The sequence below is a fragment of the Neovison vison genome, chromosome 5 (genome assembly GCF_020171115.1).
Source record: "Neovison vison isolate M4711 chromosome 5, ASM_NN_V1, whole genome shotgun sequence".
NCBI classification, from domain to species: domain Eukaryota; kingdom Metazoa; phylum Chordata; class Mammalia; order Carnivora; family Mustelidae; genus Neogale; species Neogale vison.
Window position 1 is genome coordinate 2677607 of NC_058095.1, and position 26113 is coordinate 2703719.

The window sequence follows — 26113 nt, forward strand, 5'->3', positions numbered from 1 at the left end:
CACCTCGATCTCGGATCTTGAGCTTCCAGGATGGAGAGAGATCATGTTGGATGTTTATAGGGCCGCCTCGTCTGTGGTGTCATTACAGCGTCCGCCTGAGCGGGCTGAGACCCTGTCTCCATAACTCAATGCAGGCCTCACATAAGAGGTGGAGAGAGAAGGGGTCTGTGCTGGTCCGGAGGAACAGGCCCCCCTGTACTTGGGTGGCAAAGGCTGCTCTGGGCCTGCCAGGGCTCCCAGTGCCGGCTCTTTGCCTACAAGGGCTTGCGTTTCAGGAAGAAACAGCCGGTCTTTGCTGGAGAAGGAAGCGGGGATGACAAGCACGTGCTGCCAGGGGAGGGCCTCACGGTCTCTCTGTGGCGTCCACAGCAGAGGAAGGGCCTTGGGGCTGAGGGCAGGTGCTGCTGCTGAAGCCACACTGCTCCTGGGATGAGCGGGCAGCCAGTGTGGGTGAGGCTGAGTTGCACAGGGTCCTGGGAGTTGCTGGGAACTGTCTGAGGTCTGTAGCCGATGAGTTCTGACTGGTCTGGAGGCTACATTGGGGAGGAGCAGGCTTCGAGGTCCTGGTGGTGATGAGCAGGGCAGGGCCTTCCTCAAATCCAGGTTTGCGGCCAGTTTTAGAGAATTCCCAGTGCCTTTTTCTACCAAAGACATGCAGTTCCAGCTTTGGACCTGCTCGGGGCTTGTGTTAGCTCATTCTCTGGCCGTTTGAGTTTGGGTTTCTCTCCTGCTGCACATTGGGGAATGGAAAGTGGTTTTCTTTTCTCTGATACACATCCTCGCAAAGGGAAGTTGGGCCGCTCTTGGAAGTAACTGTGTGTGTGTGTGTGTGTGTGTGGTCTCTCTCTGTGCTGTGGTGGTGGGAGATGTTCTCATTTCTTTTTTATTGACCTGAAACTGAGCCCCCCTCCCCCAACAGAAAAGTCAGTCATGAGTGCAGTGTCTCACAGAATCCACCCCCCTCCCTCCCTTCCTGGGATGGCAAAGCACCAGGATTTTATTCCTCAGCCGCTTCTTGCCCGAACTAGTATGTGGGTGATGATCCCGTTCAGAGCAATGATCCAAGGTGCCCCATCCACCTTGCTCAAATTCCCCCAGAGTCCGGCCCCCAGCGCGCTCCTGTGGGTCGTCCCCCATCTTCCCGCTCCTTGGAGGCCGAGAGGCTTTCCTTCCCCTCTCCTGGCTGGACCTTGTTATTGGCTGAGAGGCCAGGAGGGTGGATGGAGGTAGATCCTGGGTTCAGCAGATGTTGTCCTGTTGGGGAGAGAGCTCTGGTCTTCAAGCAAAGGCAGGTGTGCTTTTTGGTGTGTCCAGTTTTGGTATTGCGCTCTGTAGGGTTTTTGCTGCTTCTTGGTGGTACTTGAGCTCCGTCACAGCTATTTTTGTCTATATGTAGTTGTTTTCCCCTTCTTTTTATAGTTTTTGTGGGGGAAGGCTAGCCCTGAGATCTTCTAGTCGCCGTCTTGCTGACATTACTTGAGACGCTTTTCCCCCAGTGGCCAAGCCCATGATCGATCTTGGCGAATATATTCCACACACACTTGAAGAGAACGAGCCTGCATAGTTGTTGGGCTTCATGCTCTGTAAATGTCAGTTCAGTCAAGCTGGCTAGTGGTGGTGTTTAGGTCTTGTATTTCCTTACTGATTTTTGGTTGACTTGTTCAATCAGTTGCCAAGGGAGGGGTGTTAGAACCTCCAGCTCTCATTGTGTATCTCTCCCTTTAATTCTTCCTGTGTTTCCCACTGCTGAGATTCCGTGATGGGCCTCCGTGCTTGTTTTATATTTTCCTAGCTAGTTCGCTGTCTTCTGTCATTACGGAATATCACTCTTTAGCTCTCCTAACACCTTTTGTCTTCAAGTCTAGTTAATCTGTGATCACTCCGAACTCAGTAGAGCCTTCTCATGAGTCTCTTTGCATCATATATCATTTTGATCATATTTTACTTTGAGTCTCTCTGCAGCTGATGACATCTGCCTTTTTGTTGGAGCAAGGTTTAGTCCATTTACATCTATTGTGGTATGCAGCCAGAATTAAGTGTCTTATTTTAATATTTGCTTTCTGTTTGAGTCCTCCACTGGTTCTTGTCCGTTTGTACCTCCTTTTCTACCTTCATTGTGGTTACTTTTGTATGCATTTGTGTTCCATTTATTTGTATATTGGCTTTGTAGCCTTACCTGCTGCCGTTCGTTTAGTGGTTGCTCTAGGGATTATTCTAATGATTTTTAAAACCATGGGACCTGATGTGAGAAGTGAAGTCTTTCTTATTTGGAGGGGAGGGTGTCTCAGAATTGAGCCCTCGGGCACTTCAATGTGTAGAGCTTTGGGAGATGAGGAGAAACTAGAAAAGGTGCCTGAGAAGGCATCTGAGAGAGAAGTGGTGTCCCAGAGGCCAAGTAAAGAGGGACTTTCAAGGACCAAGTGAGCTAATGACCGTGTCTGCTTTGCCAAAGGGACAGGGAGGTGAAGGCTGAGGACTGACCACTGTGTTTGGCTGTGCTGGAGGGGGTGCTGGGGGTCGTGCAGGTTTTTGTACCGAAGAGTGGTGTTAGACTTGTTTACAGTTACTTCAGGAGGAAACAGGCAGGTGTGAAGTGGGAACAACACATTCAGACAACTCTTTCAAGGAATTTTCCTGCAAAGGGGAGGAGGGAATGGGCACAGGATCTGGAAGATCTGAGTCAAGGGAGGGCTTCAGTGTCACTGCTGGTGGAAGTTGTTATTACAACCTCTTCACGTGCTCCTGTGAGTGACTCTAGATATGGCTAAAGATACGTAATAGAACAGAAACCACGTGTGTATGCATACATGTACTTGCACACAAGCGTAAACTAAGCTTGGGCAGATAAAATCCTAAATGTTACCAGTGGCTGTGTTTCAGTTGTAGGATTATCAGTGATTTTTAGATTTGTCTCTATTTGACATATCTGTACTTTACACTTTTTTCCACCCTTTTTCTTCCCCCCATTCTCCTAAACAATAAGCTTGTTTAATACAAACAACAGAAAGTTCAAAGGGGAGAGATAATTACGTTTACCAAGAAAACCCAAGCATGGCTTTCTTATTTCCCTTAAAACCATTTTTCCTTTGGGACACCTGGTGGCTCAGTCGGTTAAGCATCTGCCTTAGGCTCAGGTCATGATCCCAGCGTCCTGGGATCAAGTCCTACATCAGGCTCCCTGCTCATCAGGGAGCCTGCTTCTCCCTCTCCCTTTGCCTGATGCTCCCCCTGCTTGTGCTTTCTCTGGCAAATAAATAAATAAAATCTATTAAAAAACCAACCCTTTCTCTGTGGAAAAAGAAAAATGTTTGCTTTTGGCAAAAGCATTCAAACAGTATAGAAAAGTTCAGAAGTAAAGAACGGTTCCTGGCTGACCCTCTCTCTTAAGTCTCTCAAGTTGTATTCTGGAAATTGCTTTTTTGGTTCCATTTCTTTTTGTGGATATGGTGCTGCATCAGTACATATAGCTCTCCCTTGTTTAGAAAGAAGATTGCATAACGAGCCACCATATGGGCACCTCATTTACTCCCCAGCAGGGGGACCCCCCGGATACATTGCTCATGTAACAATGTTGCATGTACATGTCCTGAGCATGAAGCAGTGGGATAGATTCCCGGAAGAGGAATTGGTCAGATGGAAGGTGTGTGGCTCCCTGGATAGCCTTCCTGGATAGCCTTCCAGAAGGTTTTACCAATCTAGTCCCACCTCTGGTGTGTCAGAGTGTCTTTTTAGTCATTCTTTTCTGAATACTGGGTGTCTTAAATTTTTTGTCAGTCTAACACTTAATAATGGTGTCTTGCTATTCATTGAATTTGTCTAATTTTGAGCGAGTGGGGCATTGTTTCCTATGTTTAATGACCATTTATATCTTCCCATGAAATGGTGGTTTCTCTATGGGTTATTTGCCCTTTATTTACTAATCTGCCAGAAGTTTTTATTAGTGAAGGGAATTCATGTTTCAGAAGTTGTTTATCTTTTAGTTAAAAATCTTTTCCTTTTTTTTTTTTTTTGGTTTCTGCGTTTTTGATAATCTTTAATCACTTTAAGATAATTTAAAAGGTTTTAAGATGACTTCTGATGTTATTATGTCTCAGGAAGACGACTTGCCCTCATTTCTCTGAAGCTTCATGCTCTATGCCCAGGGCAACGGTTTGGGAGGAGGCACGGGGGGAATGAGGCCTCCTCTGGCCAGGGCCTGGGCCTCCAGGGCTCCTTCCCAGTTTCTGCATCCAGCCTCCAGGAGGACAGAACATTGGGGTGCCACAAGGTGCTGTGGAGACATTCCCAGGCCTGTGGGAGGGGGCAGGCCTTCCTGGTGCCCTCCAGCCCTTGACCCTGACCCCCAACTCCAAGCTCAAGCTTGTCTCATCCATACCTCACCGTGTAGACCTGAATTATAGGAGCAGAGAGTTTGAGTCGAGAGAAACCCTCAGGATCATTTAGGTAGAATCCAGGAGGGGTAGACTGCAGACAGCAGGGTAGGTGGCCTGGCCGCCAGGGCCCTTTGTGGCCAGTGCCGACCCCTCCCATGTCCTTTCCGAGTCAGTTGCCCTGGCAGCTCCTTGAGGTTGGACCGTGCGTCCTGCCTCTTGTTCCCTGCACTGGCTAGAGCACGGTGGGTGCTTTGTGAACCCCTGGGGCTGGATGCTTGGCTTTGCAGGCCAGGCACTGTGTCCACAGTTCAGTGAGCCCAGAAGGCCGGCATTGGATGCAGGTTTGAGCCTGACTTGGGGAACAACAGGGAGGAAGGCCATCGGGTCCCTTAGAATGGAACATGGGCATATGGCATGGGAGTGGCGTTCGCTCTCCTCCTGGCCCTTGAGGTCCTGCAGGGAGGGAGGGGGCAGGCACTCCCAGCCTTTCGTGCTTCCAGTGGCTCTGATGGTGTGGGCGCAGGGGCTGACCCACAGGCAAGTGCAGGGGGATCTGTAGCTTTTCACCAAAAGCGGAGCATGAAGCCCACACTGCTGGGAGCGTGGGGGAAGCACGGTGGTTCTGGACTCAGGCTCTGGGTGGTTGGTCCTCCCAGCCTCTGACTGCGGCCCAGAGCCAGTGAGCCAGGTATGCTCAGTCCCGGAGGCTGAGCTCCCCGAGACCATCAAAGACAGTGGGTGAAGACCCACGGAGAGAAGGGAGTTGGTCCCACTTCATGGGGTTCTAGGTGCTTGAGTGCGGGCTGCAGACTTGCCTCATCTTCGGTTTGAATAGGGAACCGGGCGGGAGGGATGGTTAAACGAAAGTCCTCGTTTCAGAGGTGGCCTGTCAGGGGACACCAGCTCCGGCACACTCTGGTGTTGAGCTGGAGGGTCAGAAGATGGCAGAGGGAGGCTCAGGGGCGCCCTGAGAGCTGCTTGTGATGGTTCATGATGGAAAAACTGACTGACACCCCCCCCCGGCATTTGGTTTATGGACTTTTAATTACAGTCCCAAAGTGTGCCCAATCTCCAGCCCCTGGATGTGAAGCAGACAGAATCACTTACCAAACCAAACCAAACAAAACCCCCACAAGCCCCCCCAAAACCCAGAAAATGACTGCTCTAATCTGAGCAACGCCGGGTCGGGCTTGGATCCGACCCAGTGCCGCCTCTGCGCTCCGGGCCTCTCGGCTGGGGGCCCTGCTGCGCCTCCAGGACCAGGAGCCCCTTGTGGGGGCCGCCGTGGCCTCTGCCTGCTCCTGGTCCCCATGGTTGGCCTCCCTCACTGGCTTCTCCCAGGGGCTGGGGGAGGCTGTCCACTTGTTGATGGGCTGCTCAGCCGAGAGGCTGTGGTCACCCACACTCAGTGGCCATGGGCTCTGTCCTCTGTCGCCTGCCCTGTGTATGAGGACACTCACGTGCACTAGGAGAGACGAGGTCAACTGGTAGGGAGGACCAACGAGGGTGTGTGTGTGGGTGGGGGGGAGAGAGAGAGAGAGAGAGAAGGAAGCATTGAGTTTCCCAGGTCAGCTCTGTCCCATTCATGAGTTCCCAGGAATGGCTTTTCCAGTTAAGCTGGGTGAAGTGAGTTTCTGTCACTTGCTAGTCACACACTCCACCATATACCTAGGGCCAGGCTGGGCCTCTCATCGCTGTGGCCAGCCCCGCTCCCGTCTGGAGCCTGGAGCCCCTGCCTCACCGGCCCGTCAGGAATAGATCTTCCCCTCCTCGACGAGGAGAGAGTTGCATTCGGCTCCCCCCAACCCCGCCCCTTCTCCCCCGTTCAGGGGCCCTGCACTGCTGGCCTTGGCATTGCTGGCAGTGCACCTGGCGTGCCATGCCGCTCCCAGAATCCCGTGACCTTGAACTTGTCTGCTCGCGGTGCCTGAGGTGGACTCTGTGACTCAGCCTGGGCTCCTGACGCCTCCAGCGGGCGGCCTGGTGGCTGGGGCATCAGCTGCTGCTCAGGGCTGCGGAGGACACGTCCTGGTGGCCTGTGAGTGTGCGGGATGGGACTCCTGCAGGAACGGTTTCTCAGGGGACCTTGTGGTGGTCTCTGGGCGGTGTCCCAAAGGTCCGGATTCGGTATCTCAGGGACTGGGTGAGGTGCCCGTTCTCCTCCACATCCCCATGATTAGTTCCTGCATTCCAAAGGAACATTGCCTTCGGGACCCTCACCTGGTGTGTAGCTTGGCCGGCAAGGACCCTGGGTTACAGGAAGAGGCCCGCAAGCAGGTAGATGCCAGGGACCCGCAGGATCACGGGTGGGGCTTCTGTCTCGCTCCAGGGTGGCTGCCGGGGTCTGCGGAGGGTCGGAGCGGAGGCGGCAAGTTTACAACGAGGCCGTTGCCCCCTCGGCCCACTCCCAGCTTCTCCCTGTCCCCTTTGGCTTCCAGGAGCGCATCCCCCGTGCAGCTCCGTCCCCTCCTGTGGGCCTACCCCCCGGACCCCACCCCACGCGGGCCCACGTGGCCAAGAACCCACCCACGGTAGATCAAGGCCGTCCATGCTTTCAAATATTAAATCTGTTCAGAATATTAAATAATTTCCTCTTCAGTGAGCCCAGTAAATTTAATTAGTGCTCTTCTCCCGATAGAGTTGTCTCCTGGCTTCTGAAATGTCGCTTCACGAGGAAGGGGCTCGGACTCCTGTGGTGTGCGCAGCGGGACTGGCACCCCGGCTTCTCAGTGACGCTCCCTGGGCCGGGCCGGGTGACGCAGAGCTCCGTGCGTCCTTCAAGGCCTGTCTGTGAAGTGAGACGGCAAGCCTGTGTGGGGTGTGGGGGGGGTCTGAGTTCCTGGGGTCCTCGGGGGCTGGGAGGTCCCGGGAAGCCTGTGGCCTCCATCCGGGGACGCTCCTGCTGCCTCAGCTGGCTCGGTCCCGGAGAAACCACCTGCCCCGTCCTGCGCCAGCCCCGAGAGCGTGGGTTCTTTAGTGTCTCAGAGACTCGGTGTCCTGATCTGTAAGCTGGGGATGGGCATGTCGACCTCATGGCTTTCTTTTTGAAGATAAAATGAGAAAAACACGCGTGAGGGACCTAGCTCTTAGCAGGAGTTCAGTAATTGCTGTTTACTTTGTTCTATTCTTCTCACGAGTCATGAGCTTTAAAAATAACACGTTTTGTAATGGTGAAACTTCCAGAACTTCAGTTGAAAGCAACTGGCCTGGGTGCAGGGCTCCTGAGCAGAGGCTGAGGGCGGGCTGGAGGGCGGCCGCGGCGAGGGGCAGGGAGCGCTCCCAGCGCGGCCCCAGCAGAGCCCATGAAGCCTGATCCGGAGGGAGCGTCGGGAGGCCGGACCGTGTGGATGTTTCCTCCCAGAACAAGGAAAGCCGCATCTTGGTCCCTCCTGTGTGTAGGTTTTGAGTCTGGCTATGGAGCAACTAGTAAAGCCAGCGGCCGCAGATGCAGCTCCCCGATTAGCCGGTGGCTGCTTTGCAAGATCAGATCCATGCCAGGGTGGCTTGCGGGGCGCCCCCTCGGCTTCTCGGTCAAAGGCACGAGAACCTCCCACCGCCCGCACGCATTGGGGTTGCCTTCGATCCTGCATCCCCTGCAGGCTGTGCCCGAGGGACAGCAAGCCGCTTCTACAGCGTGTCTAACCAGAACGAAAAAAGCCACTCCGTGCAGTTTTCCAGGTTACAGATACGGCTCAGGTCAGACATGGACAGCCTAGAGCAGGTGATAAAATTAAAAAAACAAAAACAAAAACAAATGAAAAGCCATCACATGTGCATGGACAGAGGGAGTCACCGCCAGCCCTGGAGGGCGTGTCCTTCCGGCCTGCCTGGAGGCTGAGGACACAGAGCTGGCACTCATCCACATTCTGGTTTCCACAGACCTTTTCATGTGACGGCTCACGAAAGCTTCATGGTGGCATTCGATATTCTTCTATAATAGGGTTTTTAATGAGCACACAAATTATTTCCCGGGCACCTGCAGCCGGACATTTAGCTCATTCTCAGTCTTTTGATGCCATAAGCTACAAATATTCTAGTACATAAATCTTTGGAGATAAATCTTTGCATTTGTTCTGGAGTTTCTCCTTAGGGTAAATTCCTACAAGTGGAATTGCTGAGCTAAAGGTTAAACACAATTTGAAAGCTTTTGATCCAAGTGCCAGCCTGCCCTCCAGGAGGATTACCCAGCTTCGGATCCCACCAGCAAGCGCGCGAGAGGGTCATTTCCCAGCAGAAGCCCTGGATGCAGTCAGCAGATTCAAATCCAGCTGGTGGAGGGGAGCAGAAGCGTGTTTTTGTTTAGATTTGCATGGCTTTGGTGACTGGTGTGATTAGACGCTTTCCCACTTCGGGGTCCTTTTAAAGTCTTCTTCTGTGCGTTGCCAACTGTGGTCTCATTTTGCACACATATCCCCGTCTTGGGCTTGTAAAGATGACACCCGAGATGAAGGTGGCCTGCTGGCGTGGGAGCGCGGGTGGAAATGTCCGCGGCGGGCGTGGGGCTGTGCTGTGGGCAGACAGAACACGTCGTTTCTTCATGTTCTTCTCAGAGCACTTCCCGCGTGCGTTGTCATTTCGCTGCGGACCCTTCTGCGTCGCCAGCTCGGCACCCGGTGCCGAGACGGCAGGATTGGACCCTTTTCATACCTGCGGGTCACTGCCCGACCTAGAGCTGGGCACTGAGAAGGGGCTTGAGGAATCTTTGTTGAATCCATGGACGAAGGAAGAGCCTGCATGAGGAATTACTTTCTTTGGGTAGAAGCAGCTTGGAAGGTCCCCGAGTGTTGATGGGGTGAGGGGTCAGGCCCAGGGGACGAGGACAGTGTGACAGGCGTATTCAGGGACTGGTTCTTTGGAGCAAGAATAACGGGAGCAAATGGCATTTTACTCACAACCTCACAAGGCACCGGGGCGGGGGTGGGACAGGGAGGGGCCGCCTAGTAGTGGGTACAAGGTCTCCTCTGGGGACGACGGAAATGTTTTGGAACTGGGTAGGGGGGATGGTTGCACGGCTCCGTGAACGTTCTCGTGTGCTTTAAAACGGTTAACTCTGCTTTTATGTGAAAAGAAAGAGCACAAGGCTGTCCTCACTGCTCCTGCTCACGGCCACTCTGGCTTGATCGGTTGTGTTTGGAGCGCCTGGGGCTCTGCCAGCTTGTGATGGAGCCGGGAACGCACGCGCTTCGGGCTTGCTCTGTTGGCCCGGAGGTCACGGATTGGCGTGGGTCCCGCTGTCCAGGGGGTTCGCAGAGGTGAACAAACTGGGTCTGCAGAAAACTGAGTAGGGGGCACACCTGGGCCAGGAGTCGAGGGGTCCAGAGCGCTCTGCCGGGGTTGACCTTTCCTTGTCTTTATCTCTGCAGAGGGGGACCCTCCTAGTGGGTGGGATGGGGCCGGGGACTGTGGCCTGGCCAAGGAGCAGTCAGCGTGTTCTTTACGGAGCTGGGCAGAGGGAGGTAGGTCTGCAGGGGCTTCTAAATGCTTAAGCAGCCCTGTTCTTGGAGACTGGGCACAGCAAGGACCTGGAGCAGGGGCAGATGTGAGTTTCTCTCTGTTTCTCCCTGGCTGTGCCAGCTCGCAGGGGAGAAGTGGTCTGAGGGGTAGTGGTGAAACCTAGCCTGGAGGGGCAGGGATCTGGGCACCTAGGGCTCCTGGTTTGCCTTTGAGAGCGATGCCTGCCCTCCCTACCCCTACCCCTGCCACACGGGACTGGCAGTGGAGCTTCTGGAAGCAGGGAGGAGATATAAACTAGCCAACTGGGGTATGAGGCACAGGAGCTAGTTTGGAAAAGAGGGGACTTCCATAGGAGGAGTGGAGAGAGGCACGTCACTGGAAACAGTGAGCAGCTCACCTTTCCTCCTGCTGCCCCGAGTGTCCTGCACAGCTGGTCCCTCTAGGGCTGGAACCGTGGCTGGTGTGTCCCTGGATCTCGTACCTTCAGCAGTAACTGTGGGATCTCAGCCTGGGAGACCCTGAGCCTGGGAGCTCAGGGTCACCTGCTGCTGCCCCTGGGGACAGCATGAGATATCCAGTGTGGCAAGGGGAGTGAGCTCCTGTAGAGGCCTGGTGTGGGGATCTGCTGGGCCCCAGCTTTGCTGTGCCTCGCCGGGCCTTGCCATGCGGCTGGGCGATTGGATGGCCTGTCCTGGCCTTAGGTTTTCTGTCTTTGTTTTCCACGTCCTATGTCAGCCATGATCTCTGGCCCAGCCCGTTGTGCGGCTCTGTATAGAGGTTTGATGCTGGGGGATGAGACAGAAACGGAGTTCTAGTTAGGATGTGCCCAGGAGTCCAAGCAGAGTCTTCAGGGGGCCAGAGGGACTGTCCAGAGGGAGGTGACTGAGTTCTGGGAGGAGGTCACCCAGAGACCTAGGCTCTTCTTTTGGGGGTGCCCGTCCCCAGGGGGCCGCCTCCCCACGCTTGGTTTCCGAGGGTTTGCCTTCGTTCATGTTCCAGACCTCTGGTGGAGGAGATGGGAGGTAAGCGTGGGGGCAGGGGTCTCCCTCCCCTTAAGGACGTGACCCACAGGTTGTAGGTGCCACTTCTTTTTATGTCCCCTTGGCCAAAATACAGTCACGTGATCGTACGTGGCTGTAGGGGAGGCTGGGAGGTGTTGGCCTTATCTGGGGCGGTGGTCTTCTGGGTAAATATCCCGGTCCGGTTACGGTACGGTGGGAGCAGCTTCTGTCACAGATGGGGAGATGTTTTTTCAGGTTTTGCTGGAGGAAGATTGCAAGGGACTGTTTTCCTAAGTAGGACCTGGGGGGAGCCCACGTGCAGGAGTGGCGGGGGCTGCTTTCCGCTTGCTTGGCTGGTCTGCATCTGGCTTAGTCGTAGAAGGAAGGGGTCCCTGCTTCCTGTCGTTAGGAAGCAACAACGGATAGGCAGGGTCCTGAGGTTGGTGGGGCTGCGTGGGGCTGCGACGGGGAGGGGCCTGGTGGAGAGGCTTATTCCAGAGGGTGAATCCAGGGAGGCTTCTGGTCCAGTGGAGACCTCCACTGAGCCCTCCCCGCCTTGTCCCCCACATCCCACCCCCACCACGCTCATCTGAACCGAAAGCTATGGAATGCCACGTGTTCCTCCACGCCACGGTTTAGTGGCCTGGAGGAACCTTTCCTCCGGGAAAGCTCCGCATACCTTTTTTGGTGGCCTGGGTCAAGCCCTTCGGTCGTGCTTCGGCCCAGGGATGACATGACCTGAAGGACAGGCTGACATGTCAGGTGACAAAGGGGGCTGCTTCGTGCACTTCAGCCCACTGTTTCCCACGAACAGTTCATTAGTTTGCTTTTTGCCTGGAGCAACCACGGAAGTGCAAGCAGCTTGTAGCTGCCCCAGCACCTCTCGGCTCCGCATAGCTGGGTTTTCTGCTCGTGTCAGGTAAAGGTCTCGGCCATGCCTGGAGGCCGCAGCTGCCCCCTCTGTGCACTCTGGGTCCGTGAGAGCGAGCCCACGCCTGGCTGCCCAGCGCGTGAGTAAAATGAAAGCCTGTGTCCACACGCATGTGCGTGGCAGCTGTATTGGCGGGAGCCCCGAACCGGACGTCACTCAGATGTACGTCCATGACGGCGAAGCCGGTGGCGGCGTGTCCACACCCAGGACCACGGCCCAGCAGTGACGCAGAGTGAGGTTCGGATGCACAGGGCCGCGGGCTTGCTTCTCCGGGGAATTGGGCTACGTGGAAGGAGCCAGACCAGGAAAGGAGTCCGGCTGAATAATGTTACTTGTGCCAAATCCCAGCAGACAGGTCAGTGAGTGGCTGGCGGTGGGGGGCGGTGGGTGCGGGGAGGGGTGGGGGAGGGAGATCACGAGGTGCAGGGGACGCCTTCCGGGTGTGAGCTGCGTTCACTGCGGACCCTGGCACGTCCGCCGTCAGAACTCAGCAGCTCCTCGAGATGCAGGTGCCTTGCGGTCCGTCAGCAATAACTCCGTAAGGGTAAGGGAGCTCCCGGGGGCCTCTTTCTCGGGGTGTTCATCCTGTTCCTGAGGCTCGTGACCGCATCTCCTCCCAAGGGCCTGCCACCTGCATGGTCCCCGGGTGGTTAGGGCACCACCTGTACATTCGGGGCACACGTACTCCCTCCAGCGTACTGGGTCTCCACTCAGGGCTGGCGTCTGCGCCCTCCTCCCCGACAAGCCCAGGCTTGTGGCCTTGGCCCCCCCCAGAGGGCTCCCACGAAGCTGGGCACACACCCTAAGTGTGGCCTGACGCCAGGGACCCGGACGCGGTGAGCTCCCTGGAGACCCACAGCGGGAGGCTGTTTGAGATACGTACATCCGCCGGCTGGAGGCTCCTGGACCTGGGGCGGCGTGTGGGCATCTGTGTGCCCCTGCCCTTCATCAGTGCGCCCCTCTCCCTGGGCCACGTCGTGGTTCTGTGGGACGGAGCCACCGTGTGTTCTGCTCTGACATCTGCTGTGGGTCACGGAAGTCCAGCGGGATCTGAGCCAGCATCCCGGGCTCCCAGTAGAGATGATGCGGTGGCCCTCAGCTTGCTGGGGTGTGTAGCTGTGCTTGGGGCTGCCGTCATAGTGCTCCGCAGGCCAGGGTGCTTCCTCAGCAGGAGCTGATGCTGGCGCAGGCACGGAGGCCGGGGCGTGAGGTGAGCGGGCCAGGCTCCCTCCTGGAGCTCGGGGAGCGACTGACCTTCCCTCTGTGGTCTCCTGGGGGTTGCTGGCAGTCTTGGCGCTCCTCGGAGCGCGGCAGCCTCATCCCAGTACCCATCTCGTGGCACATGGCCTCCTCCTCTGTGTGGTGTCCTTGCATGGCCTTCTCCCCATCGTATCTGCCCCCTGCCCCCCCTTCTTACAACAACACCTGTCATGTTGGCTTCGGGGGCCCCCACTGAACTCCCCTTAACTCGATCATGTCTATAAAGACTCTGTTTCCAGACACGGTCACATTCTGGGCTACAGGGGCGTCAGGACTTGGATGGTGTCTTTTGTGGGCCACAGTCAGCCCACAACTCTCACGGTCCTGGGAGTAAAGTTCTGCCCCCACCCCCCGAGTGAGAGCTTGGGGTGATCCCGTCCTGCCAGGTCCCCAGTTCATTCGTCTGAGAGGGGTGGTCAGAGCGGCTGCTCAGAGGGTGTTGTGGGGGAGCTCGTCAGGTAAAATGCTCGGTGCAGAGAAGGGCTTGGAAAGCACTGGAAAATATGTATGCGTGGATCGGGAAATGCCACCGAGTCTGAGGGCGGGAGCGGGAAGCAGAAGCTGTGCCCTGTTCAGTGAGGAGAGGCCTCGGGGGGTTCTGCCGGGAAGAGCAGGGTGTGAGTGGTATTTTAGGGGCACCCCTAGTTTTTTTTTTTTTTTTTTTTTTAATAGCGGGGAAGGGTAGAGAGAGAATCCCAGAAAGACTCCTCGCCCAGTGGAGAGCCTGACACGAGGTTCGATCTCTCGACCCTGAGAGATCAGGGATATTGTGGCGATCGCTGAGATCATGACGTGAGCCAAAATCAGGAATCCGATGCTTAACCGACCGGGCCATCCAGGCCCCCTAGGGGCACTCCTGCTCTAGGTGTGCAGGAATGAAGGGGAGCAAGCTGAGGGTTTAGGGTGTGGTGAGGGCACAGAGGTGGAGGAGGGGGGCACGAGCCCCAGAGGGGATGGCTGCTGTGGAGGGCAGGGGTGCCATGGAGGAGGAGAGGGGGCGGGGGTCCCGGGAAAGCTGGCTGTGTCGGGAGGAGCAGGGGAGTCCCCAAGTGGAGTGAGTTCACACATTGAAGCCCTAACGCCAGCACCTCAGGATGTCCCTGAACCTGGAGATGGGCCGCGAGAGAGGCCGTCAAGTTCGAGGCGGTCACAGGGGTGGGCCCTCATCCAGTCTGCCGGCTTCCGTAGGAGGAGGGGAGTTCAGGGTGCGGACGCGCAGGGAGGGATGCCTGTGTGTTTGGGGGGCAGGATGGGAGGAAGGGCTCAGAAGAGTGGGCCCTGCTGACACCTTCATCCCGGACCTCCGGCTTCCAGACTGGAACACGTGCCTGTTGCTCAGGCCGCCAGCCTGGGCCGCTTTGCTGCGGTGGCCCCAGGACACTAATAGGCCAGGCGGGAGTCCCTGCGGACGGGTGCTCCCCAGATGGATGCCTTCTCCAGAGTCCACTGGGGCCTGAGGGAGGCAGACGGAGGCCCCCCCACGTGGAGTCTGGCTGGCGAGGGTGACAGGATCGGGCCGTGTTTGCACAGGAGCCTGGGAACAGCAGGGTGCCCTTGCGGTCTCCGGGAGGAAGTTCCTCAGGGAAGTAATGATGGAAAAAGTGTCTTCTTTTGGAAGATCTTAAACTAGGGAGAATGAAATGTGAAGTAAGGATGAATTCCAAGGCAAGAACAGTTCAGTTTTCTCCTCTTTGTCCCCTTCGGTGGCTCCTGAGCGGTGTCCCATCTTGTAGGATGAAGGTGCCTTGTGTGGCTGTGGGAAGCCACGTGGCAGTAGCGGGCCCCACGGGAGCCCCACGGCACACAGCCACGCACCCGTCAGCCCTCCGTGCACACGGGAGCGTTGAGCGACTGGGAGGACGCGGCTGCACTTGGGCTCGAAAGAGCCCCATTGACACGGACCCTGACCTGTCTCGGTCACCCGATGACACCGCCCCCGAGCTGCCACTGAGAAGTTCTCGTAATCACAAGGAGATCAAGAATGTATCATTGTGGGAGGTGCCGGGCGCTGACCTGGCCTATTGTGGCGATTGCTGTATATACACACACCGAGTCACTGCTCTGTCCGCCCGCAGCTAGTACAGTGTCCTCTGTCGGTTACGGCTCAGTAAAACGGGAGGAAAAAAAATTTGTCAGAATAGCAAAGGTCTGAATTTTTCACTAAGGAGTTCGGTGTATTCCAAACTTGGAGGATGAAAGCCGTCCAAAGTGATTTAGTGAAGCTCTTTCTGTGTGTTACTATGATTCGCTAGCTGTACCCTTAAGAAGGGCACAGCGATGACTGCCCCCCCCCTCCGCTCCGCTGGGCTCCGCACACCTGTCGTGGTGGCCTGGGTCGCACTCTCCCGTTGTACTCTCAGCCCAGGGATGACATGACCTGAAGGGCAGGCTGACGTGTCAGGTGGCAGAGTCCAGTAGAAGGTGGGCAGTAGGATACATTCAACAGGGGTCAGGGAAAAAGCCCCCCGACCGTGTGTGATTGGAGGTATATACACAGAACAGCCTGGAAGAAACGAGCTTGAAACAGAGCAGCCTGTTGCACCCGCTGTAGGAGTGTCTGGGGGGGGGGATTCTGTCACCTCTTTGCCATTTGACCGCTGTGGGGCTGGAACCGGTTCTGGACATGTTCTGGGGCCTCCAGGCGCTGTGCAAAATTCCAGGATGGCAGGTAGGGTGTGGAGAGGTTGTTTGAAAAGCAGCTGTGGGACTGCCTGTGTACCTGTATGTGTGCCTGTGCACACCTGTGTGTGTCCCTTTGCACACCTGTGGGCATCTGTGTGCTGTGTGCCCCTGTGTGTGTGTCTGTGCACACCTGTGGGCATCTGTGTGCACACCTGTGTGTGTGCCTGTGCACACCTGTGGGCATCTGTGTGTACACCTGTGTGTGTGCCTGTGCACACCTGTGGGCATCTGTCTGCACAACTGTGTGTGTGCCTGTGCACACCTGTGGGCATCTGTGTGCACCTGTGTGTGCCTGTGCACACCTGTGGGCATCTGTCTGCACACCTGTGTGTGTGCCTGTGCACACCTGTGGGCATCTGTCTGCACACCTGCGTGTGTGCCTGTGCACACCTGTGGGCATCTGTGTGCTGTGTGCACCTGTGTGTGCCTGTGCACACCTGTGGGCATCTGTCTGCACACCTGCGTGTGTGCCTGTGCACACCTGTGGGCATCTGTCTGCATACCTGCATGTGTGCCTGTGCACACCTGTGGGCATCTGTGTGTTGTGTGCACCTGTGTGTGTCTGTGCACACCTGTGGGCATCTGTCTGCACACCTGCGTGTGTGCCTGTGCACACCTGTGGGCATCTGTGTGTTGTGTGCACCTGTGTGTGTCTGTGCACACCTGTGGGCATCTGTCTGCACACCTGCGTGTGTGCCTGTGCACCCCTGTGGGCATCTGTGGACGGGACTCATAGGAAGGTGCCATGGTCACTCTTCCTTATCCCTCATGGCTCCAGAAGGCGGATGTGAACCCCCAGCTGGATGATGAACACAGCAGGTCTGGGCCATGTTGGAAGACTGTTTTCTGGCAGTGCAGGGCCTCCCATGGGGGATGTCTGTTAGGGGGTGTGGGGAGCACCCTGCCATCGTGGGGCTCAGGCGGAACTGGGTGGCACCGTGTGGGGTATTCTAAGGGAAGAGAGGTCCCCACAGAGGGACAGGCTGGGTCAGACACAGGCCAGCAGGTGCTCCTTGGAAACTCGTCTGATTTCATTATTGATCCACTCATAGCGCATTGAATAGTACCCCTCAAAGCTCAGGTCCACCAGAATCCCAGGATGGAGTCTTACTTGGAAATAGGGTCTTTGAGGATGAGGTCCCGCTGGATTAGTGGGGACCTAAACGCAATGACATGCCCTTATGAGGAGGGAATGCACAGAGGTGGCTGCAGGAGACAGGCAGAGGTTAAGCGATGCTGATGTTAGCCAAGGAATCTGGGATTGCAGCCCCCCCAAAAGCTGGCAGAGTGTCCTGGGATGGTTTCTGCCGAGAGCCCTCAGAGGCGGTGAGGCCCTGCTGACACCTTGGTTCGGGACTTCTGGCTTCCAGGACTGCGAGAGAGGACATTTCTGTTGTTGTAAGCCCCCAATTTTGGGTCCTAGGAGCCCCAGGGAATGGAAGCACCTGCTGCCTCGACCCTGGGCATACCCCGTGTGTCACAAAAGGGAAGATGCTCCCTTTGTTTTGCCCTCTCCTGCTCAGAAGACTTCAGAGTCAAATGGAAAATCTTTGTCATTTTTCACAATCACCACATTTCCCGCCTTTTTTAAAAAAAAGTATCACACAGGCCTAGTGAATGTTCGCACGCCTGTGTGCCGTGATGTGGTTACTGTTTCTGCGGTACAGAGAAAGCCTGAGCTTCCTTCCCAGCCTGGGGAGCACGGAGCCAGGCGTGCCTGCGCCCTGGTGTTGCCCAGCTCCATCTCCCCTTCCCCTCCACGCATCCGTGTTTCATCTCTCCTCTTCCGTCTCCAGCCTCCTGAACTTGCTTGCACTCCCCTCGCGCAGAAGGTGGTGAGGAACGTGGGGGGAAAATCAGTTAACATTCAGGTGTTTGCCTCCACCGTGCCACACACCTGGCTCTTGGGAAGCACGGAGAGATCAGACTGATTTCCAGCAAGCACCCAGGTGTCTCTCATCCCGTGGACACCCCGGCGTCTTCTCTGTCCTCCGGAGAATCTGTCTGTCCGGGCGGATGCGCCTTGCTCTCAGGCAGCCGGCGCCTCCCCTGTGCTCCTGTCTGCTCGGATGCGGCTGAGCACATCCACACAAAAGGGACGAGAGTACTACTTCCGCGGAGCAAGCTTAGCACAGACCTCCTTCCCACAGGATTGCCTGGGGTTGCCTAGCAATCTGACAGCACTCTGCCTCAGCAGACACACGACTTGGATGGATTTTTCCTATTTTTAATTTGTTTTCTGGGAGGGTATTATTGTGCAATCATAGGCTGAGCTCAAAGATATGGCGTGGGTCCCACTCGAAACAAGTAGGTCCAGGGAGATGGGGAAGAACCCACCGGTCCTTGGAGGGGCCTCGGCATCTGTTCCCAGAGGTTCTTGTCTCCAGCCGTCGTCCCAGCTGTAAAAGTTGGGCAGCAGCCGGGGACCCTCTGCCGGCACCCCTCACACGTTCCGCAGACTGCTGCGGCTCTCCAGAAGCAGCTGCCCCATGTATCAGAGTGGAGAGAGCAGGGTGCGTGGCACAGACGTGGGACCCTGAGCTGCCTGGATCTCCCCCTGACATTTCCTGGCCACGTGGGAGGAGCCACGGCATGATTTGCAAGGGGTTCGCCCTCCTCTCGAGAAGATAAATGTCAGGACTGAAAGCAAGTAGGTACTGATAGAGAGCTGCACGCTCTTAAATAAAATATCAAGTCTGGAAGCGTGTGTGTGTGACACCGCAGACGCACCTGCCTGCTCTCCTGCATGTGAAGTAGGGGGGCAGCAGGCGGGCCGGGGTGGTCCTGCTCGCAGACTCAGAGGCTGGGGTCAGGGTGTGGGGCTGCCTGCCGTTCAGGCACTCTGAGAACCTGGCAGGGCCCCTGGAGACTCTGAGCCTCAGTTTCTTCAACCGAAAGAGGAGGGGACTGTTCCCAATGACCTCTGAGCTGCTTCCTGTCGGAAATGCCATGGTGACGTCTGGATCTGGAAGCCAGGGGAAGGGGCGAGGCCATGGAGGGAAATACTGTGGACTGGAGACTGAGTCTTGGGGAAAGATGGCATTTGGGTGGAAGTGAGGGAAGCAGACGGGAGGGAGGAGGCAGGACAAGCAGGAGAGCTTTCTGTCGTGTAGGATCAGGAGGAAGTTTCCAGAAAGGGAGTGGATAGCAGGGCCACCTGCCTTAAGTGGTCCGTGCACCAAGGGTGGAGTGTGGGCTAGTTAGGCAACTCCCATCCCTGGAGACTCCAGGAGAGCCGTTCCGTAGGGTGCTGGAAGCAGGTCGGCACTGTCACGAAGCAAGGGGAGAGGAAGGCAGGGGCCTTGTGGGGAGGGCAGTGTCTAGGGAGGCACTCACGCCATGGATGAGACCCCAGCTGCTTTCAGGCTGGTGAGCCAAGGGCCCCCAGGGCAGGCGGGATGGGACAGGGAGAGGCACCAGAGGGCTGGACAGGGAAAGCAGGGAGGGGGTTTGGAAAGAAAGGGGGAGGCAGGGAGGAAGTCAGAGCTCTCCCTTCCTAGCGCAGAGAAAAGCATGGTGTGGTCGGTGGCCAGGAGTAAGGGGAGACGCGCGGTGGCTCGGGTGTGCAGCTGGATGGCCAGCCCAGCTGGTGTGGCCAATGCCGAGGCTGTGTGTGGGAGGAGGACCTCTGTCCCAGCTGTGAGCAGAGGTGAGGGCTGGTCTGGCGGTCCGTGACTTCACGGGGCAAGTCAGTGGAGTTGGAGCCTCTGGTGGCCAGGTCTCCTAGTGATCTACGTTTCATGGGGTCTGGGAGACCCTGCGGAACACACGCTTTTGCTTGTCTGTTCTGCATGCACTGGTGTTAGTGGGTGGTTTCCCCAATAAGCTCCCTCAGCCCCTGGGGGTCTGTCTCTACAGGGACATCCTGAACACAGGCAGGCACCTGTCCAGTGTCCTATAGTGTGCTCAGGCTTTGGCCTAACGGGGAACCTGAAGGAGCCAGCAGGGGCCAGCCGGCCTGGGCAGTGGTGGGAGAGGGACGTGCCTATGTATTTATATGGAACGTAACCCCTGGCATGGAGGGGGGAGGGTGGGGGAGTCATTCTTAACTAGGAAGTTAGGATTGCCTTAAATAGCTTTCGAATTTACTGTTGGATTAAAAGACGAAACAAGGAAGCCCAATAATGGTGCAAAATGCACCGTCCACCAGCTCACCAGCTGGACGGAACAAGAGTGCGGGAGACTGACAAGGAAAATGAAGTCCCCTTCTATCTTGTTTGCCTTCCACATTTCACCGTGGTACCATCACCTGCTTACATGTGGGGTGGTCACTGCAAAGACTGGGCCACAGCGCCCCTGCTGCCGTGGCTCCTGCACACTGCCAGTGTTGTTGGAAGGGTCTGGGAGAAAGAAGACAAGCTGAGTCGTTCTGGGGTCATGGTGTGGCTGGCCTCAGACCAAGCTTCTAAGAGCCTCTTTCAGGGGGCCAGCGAACTCACTGGGCCCGTATGGTCAATGGCATCTGTGCTAGGAGGCTCTTGGCACGAGGGCTTTCTGAGGGAACGGAGGGCCCACCCCAGCTGGGATGTCTGACAGGTTGATGGGGAATAGTAGGCTGATCTGTCTCTTCGCTCACTGTGGCCACCCTCCCGATTCTAAGAGGACACATCTGAGGGGTGAAACGAGGTGGCCATGTGTGGAGGGGAGAGCAGGAGCTCCACCAGGACCTGGCCCAAGCAGGCCAGGAAGTCACAGATTGGAACCTGGGCCAGGTTCATCTGGGGTTAAAGGGGCAGCGCGATGACAGAGGCGTCAGCAGGTCTATGTTTGGACGGTTGGAGGTGTGCCCACCCTGCTCTAATCTGACAGCTTCTTTCCCAAGATCTGCCTTCTCTCCTGTCCTATGGACTCCCATCCTCTGTCCCTTTCTTACTGGATACAGTATGTCATGTGCTCTCATGATTTATTCCATTGTTTTGTTGGAGCACATCCTCTAGTAGCTTCCTGAGAAATGGCCCATGGGAAGTAAATGTTTTTGAAATCTTGCATATGCAAGTCTTTTTATGTTAATATCACTTAAAAAAAGATTTTATTTATTTATTTGACACAGAGAGACACTGAGAGAGGGAATATAAGCAGGGGGGGTGGGAGAGGGAGAAGCAGGCTTCCCTCCGAGCAGGGAGCCTGACGCGGGGCTCGATCCCAGGACCCTGGGATCAATGACCTGAGCTGAAGACAGACGGTTAATGACTGAGCCCCCCAGGAGCCCCTGTTAATAGCACTTTTGAGCTTACTTTGGTTCAGGCAGGGATTCTAGGCCAGGAAAGGTTTTCCTTCGGCACTTCGAGAGCACTGCTCCCTTATCTCTAAGCTCCTGCTGTTGCTCTGGGCACCACGAAGCCCATTCTCGTTTGGGGTCTTCTTTTATGGGACCTGGAAACCTGTGGGAAGTTTTTTTTGCTCCCCAGTGTTCTGTATATCAGTATGCCTTGCTGTGGGTCAGCTTCCATTCATCGTGCTGAGAGCTAGGAAACTCATTTCTCAGGATGTTTGCCCGTTTTTGTTCTGTGTCTTCCTTCAAAGCCTCTTGCTTTTGGAACATGGATGCAGCATCTCTGCTGTCTCCGCGGATACGGAGGCTGTTGATATCCTCTCCTCTTTGCTTCCTGGAAGCTGCCCCCCCCGCCCCGCCAACCACCGTGGCTACCCTGCCCTGGGTGGCTTGGTGGCTCTTCTCCGAAAGGCTCTCTTCAGATGTCGGTAATTTCAGGGCGTCTCCTCACATTTAGGGGAAGGGCCTGCCGAGCCGACGGGAAGCTCTGTGGACTGGGTGGGGTTGTCCACTGGGGTTTTTCCCTAGAGGGAGACTGGTCCGCTCTCTGCTGGGACACAGCAAGGTTATAGCTTACCTGAAGGAGGAGGAAGGGACTCTCCTAGGCCTTGCCTGTCCGATAGGGTTCTCTGGGGGCTGAGTGGGGATCTCAGCCTTTGAGGGGCAGGATACCTCTCTGCCACCCATGCATGAAGTCCCTCTGCCGCAGAGCCCCTGCTCCATTCTCCCCAGGGAGCACCCCTCCGGGGGCGGCTGGCCATCCGTGGTCTGGAGTAGGCAGCCGACGAGGATCTGTGGGCTTGTTAGACCTCTGCTGCTCTGAGCTGCCTTCCCCATCTCCACAGGCCCCTGACCCACTGGTTCAGAGCCTCGGAAGTTCTGTTTCTCAGCTCCCTCTGCTGTGGGGTGAAGAGTCAGCATGGCCACGCCAGGCGCTGCTGGCCCATTTGCTTTCCTCTGCCCACATGGTTCTTGCGGTCTTTCCCCTTATTCTCCAGCTCCTTGGTCTTTGCAACTTCCGCCGAGTCTCTTCTGGTAGTGTTAGTGGGGTCCTTAAAGGGAGGGACATTAACGTGTTCCCTTGTTGCTTTAGTCTCCGAGGTGACTCTCCTCTTACCTAATTATTATCACAAAGGACCACTCCCAGTTTCTCCTCCCTGTTCTCACTTAAAACCAAATAAAACAAAACAAGTTTCCAGGTCAGGGGTCTGTAAAATCCTCTTCGATGATACCCCAAGATGGACAGCCTTCTGGTCACTCCTGGTATGGAGACATACACTTGGTCCTGATGCCCTTGGCTGGCCAGATCCCTTTGACAGCAGTTGCAGCTGGAAGGGCAAATTCCTGGGGCTTGTCGTGAGGTCAGTCTTGCGGGATCCTGTCCCTAAAGGGGGCGGTTCCAGTGTGAAGGTCTTGTGGCTCAACCTGCCACAGCTTCGAACTTCAGCCTACCTGCACAGGATCCTCGTGGGTCTCTGGTGCCGGCTGGGTCTGGTGGAACTCGGGAGTGAGATCTGGTGCTGTCTTCAGAGAGCTTTTCTGGAATGTTCCAGAAGAGCAACCCATAAAGAGCCGTGCTTTGTCTGTGAAGCAAGAGGCCTGCCTGTGGGGAGGCAGTTGGGTGATGGGGAGTGGGTGGGCCCAGCCACGAGTTGGAGGCCACGGAAGCCTGGACTATCTGACAGCAGAGGACAGAGAGAGCCAATTAGGTCTTTTGAGCAGGGATGTGCCATTTTAAATATGGGGGCTGGGGACAGTTCAGTCAGCCAAGCAGCTGCCTGGCTGGTAGACAAGGCATTTATCCGGTGTTTAGCTGTAGGCCGAGCAGCTTACTCGAAATTGTAGAGCACGATCCCCCCTGGCCAAGACAGATCAATGATCCAGACAGGCTGGAGGGCCAGAAATTAAAAGCATTAAGCTCATAAGTGGACAGTAGCCACTTGTCTTGGACACTGTCTATCCTCCCTCTGCAGGGAAGGCAGCTGGCGGCACGGAGCCCTGGGCATGCAGGAACGCGGAGTCTGCATCCCTCCCTCGACTGCCTCTGAGTCTTCCAGGCCCCTAACAAACCCCGGATTCCATGACATGCTTTTTGCCTCACACAGAAAAGCAGGACAGTCAGGTACAAGGAGGAGTCCTGCGGTTCCAGAAGCATCATCCAGAAGTCAAAAGCAACCTGGGATGGGTTTTTCATTTGTTTTTAGATTGAGAACGTCTTTGAGGTTACAGCTCACCCCCCCCTCCCCCGTGGCGTTCTGGGCAGAGCATCTGTTTTTTGCTCAGCAAGAGAAGCAAGTCCCTGCCCAGTCTTGTGGTTCGGTGTGGGACAGCCCAGGTCCTCCTGCCTGCCTTTGGTGCTGACCTTCCTACCCTCCATGGGTCCCATCCTGCCAGCCCACAGGGTCCCCACTCCTCTGGCCCTTAGCTTTGGCTTTCCTCCTCCCCTCCCAGCCCCGAAACCAGAGCTGCTTCTGCCAGGTTGGGGGAGGCTGGAGTAGTAGGAGCAGGGACAACCTGCTCTCACAATTTTAGGCAGATCCTAAGCGGCCCTCCCACAGTGACAGCCCACATGTCCTGCAGGGCAGGGGTGTTTGCATTGGTGTGGTTGGCCAGTCTGGACACAGGCCCCAGCAGTCATCCTGTGTGGTCCCTTCACTCCCCATCCAGAGGAAGGCAAGGCTCTGAATTCCAGGCCTTAGGGAGTGGGGGTCTGTGGGCAAAGTGGAAGAGGAGGCAAGGCAGTGCAGGCCAGTGGCAGAGAAATGTGGGGGCATTCACTCTCGCTGCCGAGTTCCATTTCTGGAACACCCCAGTGTTGTCCTTTCTGGGCCAAGGCCAGGGAGGTGGGAGGTCAGGGGTCCTCATAGGAGAAGCTGTTCCCCAGGATCCCAGGAGGGAGAGAGGGAGAGGCGGGGCTAGGGCTGGAGGGCGGTGCTCGAGGGACCCGGGCAGCTTCGGGCTCTGGGGACCCCTGTGCCTCGCCCACTTCTCCCTTGCCCGGGCTCCGCGGGGCTGGCACTGCGGGCCGCCAGGGTGCGTGGGGCCTGTCCGCCCCGCCGCTGTCCCCGGCCGCGCGGCCTCGGGAGCCCCCTCCCTCGCGGCGCGCTGCGCGCTCCGCCCGAGCCGCCGCCGCCGCGTGCTCCCGCTGTCTCCTCGCTCCAGCCGAGCGAGCCAGAGGAACCGGGGAGAGGGAGAAAGCGAAAGGGGGAGGAGAGAGAGGCGAGAGGGAGAGAGAGGAGGGAGGGAGGGGAAGAGAGCGAGCGAGCGAGCGAGGGAGAGAGAGGAGGCGGTGGCGAGGGAAGAGCGAGTGCGGAGCGCCGAGCGGGGCTGCTCCTGAGCCAGCGGAGCCTTCTCGGATAGCCGCCCCGGCCCCCTGCCCGGGCCCGGCCCCAGCCGCTTGCCTGGTCGGAGGAGACGCGGCCGCCGCCGCCGCCACCGCCCGAGCCCGGCCCTGCACCGCACGCCCCTCGCCGCTGGCCAGCTGGTGCCCGCGCGGCTCCGGGACGCCGCTGTCCGCTCGGGGGCCGGGATGCAGCCGGGGCATGGCCGCCGGGCCCCCGTCACCTGCCGCGGGGAGCGCTGAGCCCGTGAGTAGCCCGACCCTCGCCGCCCGCGCATTGCCCTGCGGCGGTCATTACCTTCGCGTTGCACGAACTGGGGGCCGTGGGGAGGGGGTGGCGCGGCCCGGGGAGGGGCGCTCGAGACCCCGCAGAGGGAGGCGGGGTTGCACCGTGCGGCTGGGGACCATCCCGAGGGCACTTGGGGTGGGGTGGCGCCCTCGGGGTCAAGGGGTCTCTGTGCGGGGTCTTGGCTCCCTGGTTCCCTCCTGGGTTGGGGTCGCGACACGTGGCCCAGCCGGAGGCTGGAGGGACGGTTTTGTGAATGGGAAGGCCCCGGGGTCGGACTCCATGGAGACACAGGGTAGTCCCGCGCGCTGTGTGGCGGCAGTGGTGGCGGTGGCGGCGGCGGCGGCGGCACAATGCCCGGCGCGGGGAACTCCCGAGCGGGGGGAGGCCGAGGCGCACGGAGATCCCGGCCCGGCGGGGCGCCTCTGGGGAGGCTGCCGGAGACCGTGCGAGGAGCAGGGGTTAGCCACCCTGCGGGGTGCAGTGCTCCTCTCTCCCAACACCCAGGCCCCGAGAGCCCTGCCTGAGTCCTGGGGGAGGAGGCTTCGCCGGAGGAGTTGAGGACCCAAAGGAGTTGTGCGGAGGAAGGGGCTCTCTCGGCTCCTAAGAGCAGCCGGGCCTCAGCGCCGCGCTACGCGCGAGGGTAGGCAGCGTGGGCGGGGTTGGGGGGGCGGGTAGTGACAAGCAGCGCGCAGGGCCCTGCAGGGGGCAGGTTGGGGGCGCTCCCGGCGGAGTCTCCAGCCCCAGCGGAGCGGCTTCTCTCCAGCCTGGGTCGTCCCCAGGCGCCAGCGCTGCCGGGCTGGGGAAGCTGGAGCGGGAGGACCGGGCACAACCCTGGCCCAAACTTTCCGCCCCCGCGGCTCCGGGGTGCAGTGACGCTCATCCCTTCGGGAGGGCTGTCTCTCTGTGGTTGCGGCTGGAGGCCCGAGGTCACATTCTCCCCCTGCGTGGAGTCTCCCCCGGGTGCCTCACCGCATGCCCTCGCTGCTGGGAGCCTCACCCTGTCCAGGCGAGGGGGAGAGAGTTGCACCTGGTCGCTGGGACCCAGTCCCACCCAGAGCGGCTCCAGGATCCAGAGTCTCATGTGGGGTGGGGGGTGTTGTTGGGAGTCGGGAACTCCTGCCCCTCACCAGCGGGTTGGGGTCCTGCGGGGTGGGGAGAAGCTCCTCCGTATTAGCTTTCCAGTGTTTCCGAGGGACTAGGTTTATTTTTTAATGGTCACTTTTGAAAAGGACTCCTGCTGCGCTGCTTTTCCTGTAGTGCAAGAAACACCTGGTGGTGGAGGGCGAGGAGCGGGTCTGAGGGCTGCATCCCCCAGGCAAGCCCCCCTCCCCCTGCTAGGGGTGACGGGAAGTTGGAGCTCCCTACATGCTGGGTGGCTGTGTTCCTGCTGAAATACCCTCCGCGCTCAGGGATGCCCTGGGCACACACCCGGGGACCAGGACACTCAGCACGGAGCAGGTCCCAGGGTAGTGGAGTTAGGTTGCCCGTAATGAGGTCTTTCAGTTGGAAGG

General features: G+C 57.5%; 1 protein-coding gene across 2 annotated transcripts in view; it reads left to right on the plus strand.

The window, feature by feature from the left end:
- The first annotated feature begins 17998 nt into the window (after positions 1-17998).
- RBFOX3 (RNA binding fox-1 homolog 3) overlaps positions 17999-26113 on the plus strand; it is a 399885-nt gene continuing 391770 nt past the window's right edge. Inside the window, exon 1 of one of the 2 annotated variants that reach the window (XM_044247291.1) lies at positions 17999-18351. The gene's annotated coding sequence lies outside the window, so the exon portion shown is untranslated. Of the gene's footprint in view, positions 18352-24491; positions 24561-26113 lie in introns of those variants that run through there. The other variant, XM_044247292.1, reaches the window with a different exon arrangement.